The 12,661-nt window shown below is 40.3% G+C and overlaps 1 protein-coding gene across 1 annotated transcript in view; it reads left to right on the forward strand.

Moving 5' to 3' along the window:
* The first annotated feature begins 5,422 nt into the window (after window positions 1-5,422).
* LOC140166506 (tuftelin-interacting protein 11-like) overlaps window positions 5,423-12,661 on the forward strand; it is a 40,041-nt gene continuing 32,802 nt past the window's right edge. The window contains exon 1 of the mRNA XM_072189986.1: window positions 5,423-5,446. The gene's annotated coding sequence lies outside the window, so the exon portion shown is untranslated. The remainder of the gene's footprint in view (window positions 5,447-12,661) is intronic.

The raw sequence follows: 12,661 nt of genomic DNA on the forward strand, positions 1-12,661 counted from the left end.
ATAATATTTGTACTTCCAAACCTTCCTGTTTGTGAGCATATTCCACTATCTGCCGCCACTGCCGCCGTACTGAATCGGTAACCATTTATATCGCTATCATCATTCCTCAAAACGATACCCAAAACTATTGCTAAAGCCACAATAACCAGAGCTGCTATACCAATCACGATGGCGAGTCTAAGAGAGCAACATGATCTGGAAAAAAACATGAAAAACTTAAACTGCATTGCCGCCGGTTGCCGCCGGTACTTAGCGGTATAAATGTAATAAATAACCCTGCCCGGAGTGGTTTTGGCAGGATTTGCAAGGATGCCAAGATTTTTGGGCAGGCTGTAAGGGGGAGGGGCCGAGCATTTGATGGCAGGGCAAAAGAGGGGGAGGGACAAACGATTTTGACTTAAGTTTTTGGGCATGCACTCAGTTTCAACATGTTCTATATTACGTTCAATGCTGGATTTCTTACCTGCGCTCGCATCACTTGATTGGACAATTCAAGGTTTTGAATTAGGGTTTCCCAAAATTTGACCTAAAAGGGGGGATGTTTTTTCGCACGTCGAAGGGGAAGGCAAAAGATTTTTTGGCACTGTCAAAGAAGGAGTAAAGCGATTTTGGCAAACTATTTTGAGAATTTACCGCCCCGGTGTAGGCCTATATTAATTTCATTTGACAGCTGGACACGTGACTACAAAGTTGCTCTAAGCATCAAAATCCATAGATAGTGTAGCATCTGTTTCACTATTCGTTGTTGGTAACAGCCTCTGTGAATTTAGATAGCTTTTCCGTTGCCGCATGGTCTCCTTTTACTTTTTACCATGAAATGCATGGAACATGATGAAGAGCATATCTCATACAGGGCTCCTCCACTAGCATCCTCAGGATGTGTCCGAGGAATGGAATTAAAGCCACGTTAACACTGCCTTTAAAAAAATACTGTATAAAAAGGGAGGCCTGGTGTCATCTAGATCCGGGCCTTTCTCATCATTTGAAGGCGCTTGATGTTCCTGATGTGGTGATTGCATTTATCTTATTTCCATGTCACCAGATTTTACCCAAGATTCGCAGCCATATCAACAAAGCAAAGGTGGAGATGAAAGAGCTTGAAAGCCTGCTTTTGGTTGAATTGCGAGGTGATTGATTAACTTAAAGTAGGCTTATATCAGTACACATATACTAAGTATTGCACAGTCCCTAATCCCCGGCCCGGATGATCATCATAATTATTAGAATGTAGAAAAATCATAGGCGTATTGCTAGTGCATGGGCCTATTGGCATGCATAGGCATGTCATGATATGTCTATATAAACAAACACTTACTGCTTTGATTCTGCCATGTTCCACTGCACCATCCGCCCAGGTTTATTAACTGTTTACTGGCGGACGGCAGTTTAATACACCGGTGAGTCCGATATTATACAGGATAGTAAACATATATGATATAGGCATATAAAGCAATTTAGATTAAGATTCAAGTGACATTGTTGATCAGATAACGATAACACTACTTCTATAATCCAAAAATACGAATATACATATTTATGTGGTGTTTAAATTTTCGTTATGGTATTTTTCAGGCGCAGAATGTGAATTTATAGTGTTATACGAGTCGTAATGACTCAAGGCCAAAATCACCTTTCACACGAATGCCGCAGCAAAAATACACTGTTTGATTTAGTTAACAAAACCTATGTCTTCAATTGAAAGTAAAATATGATTGGTACATGACAACAAATGCACAAAAAGTATAATCACAATATTATATCACAAGTTTAACTAATCAGTACTTAACCAGCAGTCTTCTTTTTGGTGATCAGATCATAGAGTTCTTCCAATGTTCTGGACGGCTGATGTGTATCCTTGTTCACTTGTCCTGCGAAAATCAGAGAAATCCTTGTAGGCCTACACTTGTATTTGTATATCCTTGCGTATAAAATCCTCACACAGAAATGGTGCTGCTTTCTCCAAACACTTAACTCCTTGCATAGCTCAGTTCTCCAAACACTTAACTCCCGAGTGCGCCGTTAATCAAACATATAACTCCTTGCACAGTTCTCCAAACACTTCAACTCCTTGTGCAGAAGACAATCTCCAAAAGTGGTGTTTCTTTCACCAATCACTCCCTTTCTCCAGGAAACAGGCTTCTTCTGCTCTGCTCCACTTTATTGACAGATGTGTTGTTTATAAACCAGACTCCAGCAAGTCGACAGAAGAACTTTAATCCCTTGGGAGGAGGAGTACCTTCATATACTCAACATCGCCTTCGTTGCTGTATTGAAATTATTGGCTATTTAAACTGGTTCAAATGTATCTCTTTTTGAAGCACAACTTTGACCAACACTTAGAAAGTTTACAAACTCTCATTGTATTATGCCACTGAGCAAACTCAAATGCTTCACCTTTTTATGCTCCCAAAATATACCTGGGTGTTAAAACCCCATGATCTACCGTATTCCATTATATCCCATGATGTCATAACCACTTTATATTCATGGGGATTGCCAATCAACTTGAAATAGTCCTTACTTTGTTTACAAGCTTTTCAGTGATTACATCATAAAGGGGGTCCCCCAATATCCAAAATTAGAAATGATTTAATTTGTTTTGGTCAACTCGATGAATGAGAGGGATTCCCCGAATGTCTCATGAATTAGATTTTAATGGTAAACAAAGATAAATAATCAAATTAATTACTCAGGGCACATCACAATAATATGATAAGTGGTGTTTTATTTTGAGCTGTTATCCCAGCAAACACAAAACATTTTCGACACCATTCGCAAAAGGTTAGAAAAGGTTGCCAGAAAACGTTAAATGTTGGGTTACATAAAGGGTATAATTTATTATAAAACATTTTCATACCATTCAAAAACATCTGTTGATAACCTACTGCAAATATTCTAACATAATTATAATGTTCTTTAAGTGTTAAAACAAAATATTTGACAAAAGAGTTTTAGAAACAAATATATTGCAATAACATTTTGAAAACATTTTTAAAATAGTTGTTGTGTGTTTTACGTTTCCATGACATATACGAGTACATAACCCGATATTGAATGTTATAAAACATTTTTATCTAAACCAAAGCCTCAAAACAAAAAACGTTTAAAACGTTTAAAAACAAGTTTGCCATAAATTATGTTTAATGAACCCATTGAAAAAATTGTCAGATCATGTTGCTCTCTTACTAGACTCGATCACCATCGTGATTGGTATATAGCAGCTTTGGTTATTGTGGCTTTAGGGGGTGCAATAATTATGTGTACCCCCGGGGGATGAATTCTCAAAATGGTCTGCCAAAAATCGCTTGCCCCCCTTTGGCCGTGCCAAAAACCTTTGCCCCCCCTTTCGCCGTGCCAAAAACCTTTGCCCCCCTTTTGACGTGCCAAAAATCTTTGCCCCCCCTTACACATGCAAGATTTTGGGGAACCCGAATTTAAAAGCTTAAATTGTCTTAACATATAATGCGAGCGCAGCGCGCAGGAAATTTTGCATATATGAACATGTTCGTAACGTTTTCCTATGCCTTTTAGGGCGTAATATAGAAACGGTGCCCAAAATATCTGTGCCAAAATTGCTTGCCCCCCTTTCGACCTGCCAAAATCGCTTGACCCCCCTTTCGACCTGCCAAAAATGCTTGCCCCCCCCCTTTGGCCTGCCAAAAAATCTTTGCCCCCCCCTAGAATTCACCCCCCCGGGGGGTACACATAATTATTGCACCACCCCTTAGCAATAGTTTTGGGTATCGTTTTGAGGAATGATGATAGCGATATATATAAATGGTTACCGATTCAGTAAGGCGGCAGTGGCGGCATATAGTGGAATATGTTCACAAACAGGAAGGTACAAATATATAACCTAGGACATACCTTGAAAATGGACACCAACATGTTGAAGTTGAACACTGCACAGTTGCACAAAGAGGCTACAAAGAACTGTTGACAGCTCCCGTGACAGCTGCACTGACGTTGAGACGAAGAGTTTACGATCCGACTAAACAATTATGACCTGTGGATCAGAAATTGGTAACAGCACAGTGGAAAGGAAAATGCTCCACCTCTCATTGCGTGATAGAGTCAGACACACAGACTCAGAAAACTGAGAAAAGTAACACAAGTCAAAGATATCTTGCAGAAGATTAAAGAAACAGCCTGATGAGCTGAGATGAGATAAATCGGCCCTAGGGACTGTGTCGAAGGCCTTTGTAGTCAAGATATATAACATCTACTCCGAATCTTAGTTCATCCAAACTTTTTGTAATGTCTTTCAGAGTGGTGAGTAAGTTGGTCATGCATGATCTTCCACTTCTGAACCCATGTTGATCTTCTGAGAGCAGGTGATGTTGGTTGACATGATAAAGAATGGCATCTCTCAGTAGCGACTCCATGATTTTGCAAGGAACACTGGTATTGTGGTAAGGCTGACTGGTCTGTAGTTGCAGGCCTGATTTTTTTACCCTTTCTCGAAAATCGGTGAAACTCTTGCCAGTTTCCAGTCATCTGGGATGCAGCCTTCCTCTAGAGATTTCTTAAAGATCATGAACAAATTGGGACAGCCATCTCTTCTTTGCATTCTTTGAGGACATTAGCATGTAGCCTACTGGTCTATACCTGGTGACTTATCTTGCTTCAACTTATCCAGCTTCTTCATTACATCTTCCAGAGTAAAATCTGCTCCAATGAGCTCTTCTATGTCAGCCTTGCGGTCTGCTAAAGATGGTGGTTCCCCATCTTGTGTGAAGACACGCTGGAAGAAGCTTTTCAAAACATCAGCTGTTTCTTTGTACTCTTTGTCAGTCTTTGTACGATCACCCTGGTCATTCTCCAATTGGGAGACCCCTGTCTTAACTTTATGTTTCACACGAAAATAGCTGTAGAAGGCTTTTGGTTTCTTCTTGAAATCTCTCATGATTTTCTTCTCGTAATCTACCCGAGCTCTTCTTACTTTCTTCTTAGTTATGTTAGGCCCACTCTGCTTTCTATATGCCTCATATTAAAATTGTAGGCCTACTGCTGTGTCTTTCTATATCGCCAAAAAATCGCTTGACCCCCCCTTTCTACCTGCCAAAAATGCTTGCCCCCCTTTGGCCTGCCAAAAATCTCCCCCCTATAATTCACCACCCCGGGGGTACACTTTATTGCACCACCCCCCTTGAAATGATTAACGAGGCGCGGGTTATAGCGCTCAACACTATTTTGATTTTGCATTCCGCCCAGCACTGGATCAAAATTCGGAGTAGTTGCAAGAGCAGACTACACACGAATTTTTGACGTTTATTTTACGTTTAATTTGAAAAATGTAAGGCTCGAATTGACGTAGTTTGCATGATATTTAAAAGGGAGCCTAAAGTGAAGTTGAAACTGATAGGCCTATAGCTGGTGAAACTTATCTACACATGTACAAGGCCAAGGGAATTTGACGATTTACCGGATAATTTGTAAATTTGAGGTAAGCTTAAGCCTTTCTTTAAAATGAAAATGCATGCATGGAAAAAGATCGTGAGAATGAGATACTCTCAGCTCTAGTGATAATAATATATATGCCGTGCCTATGTATATTTAGGACTGTCTTGTCTTGTCTTTAGTACTGCCCAACACCCACTTCAACAGCGGGTCAACCGGGCAGGATTGCGATGCGCATGCAAATCTTTCTTGAATCTTGACACTGGTATGGTTACTGGTTACTGTAGTAGATGGTGCTGAACAGCTGCTTTGAATGATTTCTTGTCTTGGATTGTTGATATTGATTGTGGCAGGGTGTTCCAGTCAATTAGGGTTCGTGGAACAAATGAGTATTTGTAACAGTTCTTGTTACAGGATATGGGGATGTAGTTGTTTGTGGTTGATGTATTCCGAGAGTTCCTTTTGACCGGGCGCAGGAGTGTTCGCACTGGAATGGCGAGGTGACCCGCGGCTGCTTGCTGGAAGATTGTCAGACGATCCGCCTTTCTTCTTATTTGAAGAGGCTCCCAATTCAGCTTGTTTTTAATTGCTGTGATGCTGCTTTTCCTTTCATATTTCCCACTGACGAATCTGGCTGCTCTATTCTGGATTGCTTCAAGTTGATTTATACCTTGTTTTGTGAAGGGATCCCATACGGGAGAGCAGTAGTCCAGAATTGGGCGAACCAGAGTTTTGTATGACATTTCTTTGATTTGACTTGGGCATGAGTATAAGTTTCTGCATGAAGGAACCCCAGAGTTCTGTTAGCTTTAGCGGCTATTTTGTTGATGTGTGAGTTCCAGGTGAGGTCATGTGTAAAATCTACCCCTAGATATGTGTGAGATTCTGCTTCTTGAAGCACCATGTTGTTAAGTGTGTACGAGTGTTTGATAGGTGATCTTGCATGTGTAATATGTAACACGAAACACTTTTTTGCATTAAACTCCATCTGCCACTTGTCTTGCCAGACTGTAAGGGTATCCAAATCCTTCTGAAGTCTGCCAGCATCATCAGATCCGGCTATGGTTGAATACAATATACAGTCATCGGCAAACAAGCGCACATTTGTGTTGATGCCATCGGGTAAGTCATTGATAAAAAGTAAAAAATCAAGCGGACCAGTCACAGTTCCCTGTGGTACACTAGATTCTACACTCACCCATTCGGAGAATTCTCCATCTATGACAACCCGCTGTTTACGTTTTGTGAGAAAAGAAGATATCCAGTTGTGGATGGAACCCCTGATTCCATAGCGGTCTAATTTCAAAAGGAGTCTTTGATGTGGGACCTTGTCAAAGGCTTTTGTAAAGTCCATGACTATGAGATCTATTTGGTGTCTCTGGTCCAGTTCTTTGGCAATATCTTGAACGGTGGAGAGGAGTTGTGTTTCGCACGAGTGGCCTTTCCTAAAGCCGTGCTGTTGGCTACATATTATATTGTGTGAGTCCAGGTGTTGCATAATGTTGGAATGTAATACATGTTCCATAACCTTACTACAAACTGAGGTTAGGTTCACTGATCGGTAATTAGCTGGATCGGTCCGATCCCCCTTTTTAAAAATAGGGGTTATATTGGCACTTAACCAATCCTGGGGTACTACCCCTGTGTCAAGGGAGCGTTGGAAAATAATTGACAATGCCAAGCCTACCTCCTGAGCTGTGGTTTTCAAAGCCCATGGAGTGATCTCATCAGGCCCTGCGGCCTTGTGTGGGTTGAGGTCAGAGAGCATTTTAATTATACCTTCTTCTCTAATTGTAATATTGGGCATTGATGGAATACTACTCTTTTCCTCTTGTGGCAAGTCTGATAATCTCTCTTGTGTGAATTGCTGCCTATATTGTTCATTAAGTAAGTCCGCCTTCAGTTTGTTGTCAGTTACTAAATCACCTCTGTGTTTTAGCGCAGGAATGCCTGTGGAGTCTTTTTTAAGTGACTTAACAAAGCTCCAAAATTGTTTTGTTGACTCCATACATATGTTCTTTATATACCTCCTGTATGCTTTCTTGGTTGCTTTTTTGATTTTCTTTCTTAATTCCCAAATTTCTCCCAATCTTCCTCTTTGCCAGATTTTTTGGCTGTATTATATGCCCTTTGTTTACGCTTGTGTAGTCTTTTGAGAGTATGATTAATCCAGGGTGTGCTGTTCCTCTTCCGCACTATTTTGGAAGGAACATTATTATCAACTGCTGTTTTGAACCTGTCTCTAAATTCAACCCACAGTTCATCAGCATCAGTGTTAGAGATGTCTTTATCTCTAAAGTCGTTACTTATACCCTTCACTTCTGCTTTCAGATCTGTGGTGTTGGCTTTATGATACATGAATATCTTTCTTGGTTTTTGTTTTGAGGTGGATGGAATTGTGTGAATTAACACTACCGGAATTGAGTCATGGTCACTTATCCCCGGTATTGTGCTGGATTTGAGCACCAGGGAGGAGTTCTTAACAAACATGAGGTCTAAGGTGCTTTTACCTCTTGTGGGACCAACAACAACTTGCTCTAAACCATAATCATTGGCTACATCTATGAGTTCCCGACATAGGGTAGGTTTTTGACTACCAGAACGCACGCTTTGGGTATCCCATATGATGTCTCCAAGATTAAAGTCTCCAGCAAGATAAATATTACTGTACTGGTTTGGGTTCTGAATCTTATTCATAGATTCACGCAATTTGTTCAAATACTCAATCTTGGATTTAGGGGGCCGATAGTATGAACCAATCAGAACTGGTTTTGCACCAGTTACACTCATTTCAATCCAAATTACCTCACTATCTGTGTCTAATGCATGTCTCTGTGCACAGATCATGTTACTCTTGACTGCCACTAAGACACCTCCATGGGCGTTACCTTTTGCATCCAGTTCTAACCTGTCTTTACGGAACACATTATATGTGCTCGGAAATAGCTCACTGCTGTTAACTGAGCTGTCAAGCCAAGTTTCATTCCCGATCAAGATATCTGGGTCATCAAATTCCAGGCATGTCGCTAATTCAGCGCATTTACCTCTCATGCCCTGAAAATTAATCACCAGTATCTTGAGCGGTTTGTAGGAAGCTTTTGGTTTTGTTTCTTTCTTTCTTGGTTTTTGGTTCACCGGTGTGTGTGTCCTTGATTCTTGTTTTTGGTTTAGAGTTATTTGGCAGGCCACTAGCATTTTGATTAGGGCTTGCATTTTTGGTTTGTGGAGACGATGTTGCCAAGGGTGACGAGATTGGCCGGTTGTCCACATCGACTGAATCTAGGCTACTGAAACTGTTGTCAATGTCAATTGAACCGGATGTAAACAGGCTGGAGGCTAGGTTGGGTAAGCCACACTGGCAGCATATCCACGTGACGTTACTATGCCGCTCTAGGACATTGTAGACAGCAGTGTTCATACCCATACAGTCGACATGGTACCACCAGTCACATGTATCGCAACATACAGCTCTTTCTCCCCACAAACAAGGCAATTTACAAATATTACATGGAAAGCTTACCTCACTTTCGGTGGTATTACTATTTAAACTACAATGCACGGGGCCTGGATTTGGTTGGCAATCTCCAGACTGTACTATAGCAATAATACATATATACATCATAACCAATTTGTTAGGGTTTTTACTGTTGTGTATGTTCATATTTCTTTTTAAGCATAAGCTAGCAGGGTAGAATGTATAACAGAACTCTGGGTAGAATTGAATTCTCATGTATGACAACTGAACTTGCGTTTTCGTGCTCCTTCTTTCTGGTAGGGCCAAGCCCTTATGCCCAGCTCCAAGTATTGTCCACATTATGACAAAGAATAACACACTACTCACAGTACATCCGATGTTCCACGTAGCCATAATAACAAAGATAATAATGTGAATGGGCGAAGAAAAGAACGGGGTCACCTCGGCCAATCCAGTACTACTAAATACCTACACCCGGCCGTTCGGAATTTTTACGCTGCCATGATTCTACACTGCCGGTCGGCGGCCATGATGAATGTAAACATGTCCAATTCAATACCAACAGGTAGTGAATAATCTGCCACAATCTCTGCCAATCCAGTAGCAAATATACCAAAAAACCAGTTCAATGATGTCTCTGGTGAACAAAGATGATATAGTCACTCAGATTTGGAGAGGATTTGTCCCCAAAAGATGTAATTTGGGTCCACAAAGTTCCCGATGTTGTAGAGAACTTGTTCACTCTCCACGACGCATGCGCACACTGATATGCGACTGGGATACAATATTTTGGATGTCTAGTATGGGAACAATAAATTTGCGCAGCCGCGGGTCAGAAATTTGTAGAAAATGTCTTCTTCAATCATGTTCTTTAATGTGAATGTCATCAATTCTGTTGGTCCGTGCCACGTCACTTCCGGTTGATGATGCGACTCAAATTTGAGTGAAAACAAGTCCGGCCATCTTCTCTAATGTGCCTCTAGTCCGAATAATCAGACCCAGAACAAAATATTAATTTCTGACATGATCTTGTACTGGGTTATACCTGATCTCATGTACCAATACCTTGTGTATTGGTACATGATTCGGCGGGTATACTTCAGCAATAGCGAATAAGTGGTCGGTTTTACTCTTTTCAAAACGCCACATGTACACCAAATACAGCCCCGAAATGGTCTACTTTTAGCGTGCCTTACCTCCGAAACAGTTTAGTCAAAGTTCAAAATGCGATCCCCAACCCTTTGCTTACCTTGGACGAATTTGCAGTATTTTCCGCTAGCTCCGTGTTGAAAAATGTCCGTACTTGCCCGGTACAAACATAGAAATGGCCACATTTGCTTCAGTCCTGGTATGAATATTTCTTCCGTAATCCAATGGTTCCAACGTGGGCATCACGATGATAGTCTCCTACACAACCAGATTGTGTCGGCCTGACGCTTCGTCGATCCTAAAAGTGAGGACAGCGTGAGCTCTTACCTGCGTAAAAGTCTGTTCGACAAAGGCAATAAGGATGATTGACAGCGCCGTTCATTGGGCGGAGCCATTATATTACGTCATGACAGCAGACAGGTTGCGCTGTTCTCTGACCTTGACTGTTCGTCACATAGACATACCGTGACCGGTCCTGGGTACACGTACAAAGGCAGCTGGGGGGATGCGACTGCGGCCGCCATTTTGACACGCGGTATCTACTCTTCAGAAAAATTACTTTTGGTGACGTTTTATATCAAACAATTTTTGATAACGGATTTCTATTAGGATTTCAATTTTTTATTAATGAAGGTGCATGTAGTTTTGAGGAATAACACGTGATGTTTCGAGTTTTATTTCAACTGGTGGTGTAGGAAGGTGAGTGAATTCGTGAATGAGGGCGGGGCTTGAGGTTTCGTTGTTTCAACGATCCGATAGTAGGATACTGAAACGTAGGCTAAAATGTCTAATGACGCCATGTTTACATGAAAACATTAGCTGTTGCGAGGTCAGTGTCGTTGAATTAGTTACCTAAATTCCTTTCAGGATATTCTGATTTCACTTATTTATGATGTGTACGAAAATTCACCATATAAACTCAAAAGTGTGAATGCAAGCTGTTATTGCTGACAATAGAAACATTGTTGCAAGGTCATTAAAAACAGGTATGTATTACAGACGTACTTTGGCCGAAACGAGATACATTGTACAGGCCAGTTAGGCAGTCTAGTACTGGGTCTGAACTCAGTGTTCGAAATAAGCACTTATCCTCTTGTCCTCTTGTCCAAAAATCACTGGGGACAACCATATTGAGCTATGTTAGACATGTCCACATTGCTTATTATAGAGGGCGACATTCAATCCAAAAAGTTTGGACCACAGTAGCTCACAGTCAATGGCTTAACTGAATAGGGAAATACAAAAATTTGAAATTTCGACACCAGAAACTTGACGACGTAGTCTAAAAAGTGCTGGTACTTCAATACAGAAGTCAGCATGCAGTGAAAGTTAGATTTCATAAAATAAAATCGCCTTTGTTTAAAATGGATCATCGTGGTAAAAAATGATGCATTACATGCTTTTTTTGTACAGTAAGTCATTGTAAGGCATTGTCAATGATGGTTGCACAGAAGTGCAGTTTTGTAAAATCAGACATTTGCCCATAACTTCGCTAGTTTTTGACCTACAGACATGGTTGACCCCTCATTTTTTAAGTTAAATAATCTCCTTTTTAAACAAAATAATTTCCATGTGAAATATCCTACTTGAAAATTTTGTGAACATGCTTATGTTATCCTCGGGATAACCTCCATATTTTCCTTTAATATTTCTGACAATGTCTGAACTGTTTCCATATGAAATCTTGATGGCAAATTGGACAATAGAAGCACATGGTTCTACGTGACAGCTTTTTAATCCCTATTCAGGTTACGTGAATCACGCTATTGTGGACCATCCTTCTGATACTTGAGTGTTTGGACACGCTGAACAGTTTTTTGTCTACATGTACCTCTCTGTTTGTAAACAACCCAGGAGCTCGAAATCGTCCTCCTCGCCGAATACGAAAGTCAGCGTAATAGTACGGCACTAATGTGCCTCTACTAAAAAAAGACCCCCTAGCTTACTGAAAAAAGTTCTTACAGACTACGCTAAAAAGCGTGATGTAGGTAACCCAGGCAAACCTTAGTTAACACATTTGCTAGTCAGCCAAATTCGCCGACAATGTCAATGCATATTTACATAGAAATTTAAAACAACTGTTCGAAGAAGGAAACGTATATAAATATGTTTTCTATACTTCACTTGACCCAAATATATGATTTTTTATGGTGATAAGTCACTCGCACATGGAATTTTAGAGGGATTTGGATAGCAGTTCCATTAAAAAAAGCTGCTATCATAATGAGACTAAGATCTAGAAACACCCCAAATGCCGCTTTTGGGGAATTTTGCTAGCTGAAACTTTTTGATGAAGTCAATCTTTGACAAGATGTAACTTTGATATGGAAAGTGCTATGAAAAAATGGTTTTCAGTTTTGGCTTTGTTTACTCAAGGGCTTTGATTTGATATAATGATGCAGTTTGATGGCAAATTTGAATTCACCTAGCATACCTACGTGATGGATTTTAACATAAAATACTGTCCAAGTACATGTATGACTATGCTAAAATGAGTGACAACATAAAGTATACAGTTAAGTTAAACATTTAATATTACGAACTGTAAATGCCGAAAACTTGTTACATACAAAATAAATTATTGGCATTGCTGTGTATTAATTAATTAAACCTTGTTTTAACATTGTATTTATTGGA

This window comes from Amphiura filiformis, chromosome 12 (genome assembly GCF_039555335.1).
Source record: "Amphiura filiformis chromosome 12, Afil_fr2py, whole genome shotgun sequence".
NCBI classification, from domain to species: domain Eukaryota; kingdom Metazoa; phylum Echinodermata; class Ophiuroidea; order Amphilepidida; family Amphiuridae; genus Amphiura; species Amphiura filiformis.